Consider the following 417-nt stretch of genomic DNA (forward strand, 5'->3'; position numbering starts at 1 on the left):
TGTAACAGTCACCACTGTTTCTTTTGTAGTTCCCCTCCCTGGCACTAGGGGGAGTTGGGGAAGGTAACTATTCTAGCTCACCCTTTATAAGGAAGTGAGTAAGAGGGTAGCCAGGTGCTTTGGCAGGGCTAGGAGCTCACCTTTGTTCAAGCCATTTTGTGAGCCCTATTTTGAGGAACATCATTGTTCTTTTAGCTCAGTGTAAGTGATGTTTTTGGTCTGATTATGTATGTATATGTAATGTTTCGTGTTTGGTCTGATTATTAATTTTGTTTGTATACAGAGGGTTTTCTTTTGTGGGTGTATGGGTTGCACCAACCATCAACCATGAGGTTGGAAAGAGTAAGGACTATTTCATCCTGATTATTCATGTGGACTGAGTTTTCTTGGGATATACCTTGACGCTTGTTCCGGAAT

At 41.7% G+C, this 417-nt stretch overlaps 1 protein-coding gene across 1 annotated transcript in view; it reads left to right on the forward strand.

The window, feature by feature from the left end:
* LOC107577101 (uncharacterized) overlaps positions 1 to 417 on the forward strand; it is a gene marked incomplete at its 5' end in the record, with an annotated part of 12,744 nt that overhangs the window by 2,566 nt on the left and 9,761 nt on the right. The gene's annotated exons all lie outside the window — the stretch shown is intronic.

Source organism: Sinocyclocheilus grahami, unplaced genomic scaffold (genome assembly GCF_001515645.1).
Source record: "Sinocyclocheilus grahami isolate Dianchi unplaced genomic scaffold, SAMN03320097.WGS_v1.1 scaffold5120.1, whole genome shotgun sequence".
In the NCBI taxonomy this organism is placed as follows: Eukaryota; Metazoa; Chordata; class Actinopteri; order Cypriniformes; family Cyprinidae; genus Sinocyclocheilus; species Sinocyclocheilus grahami.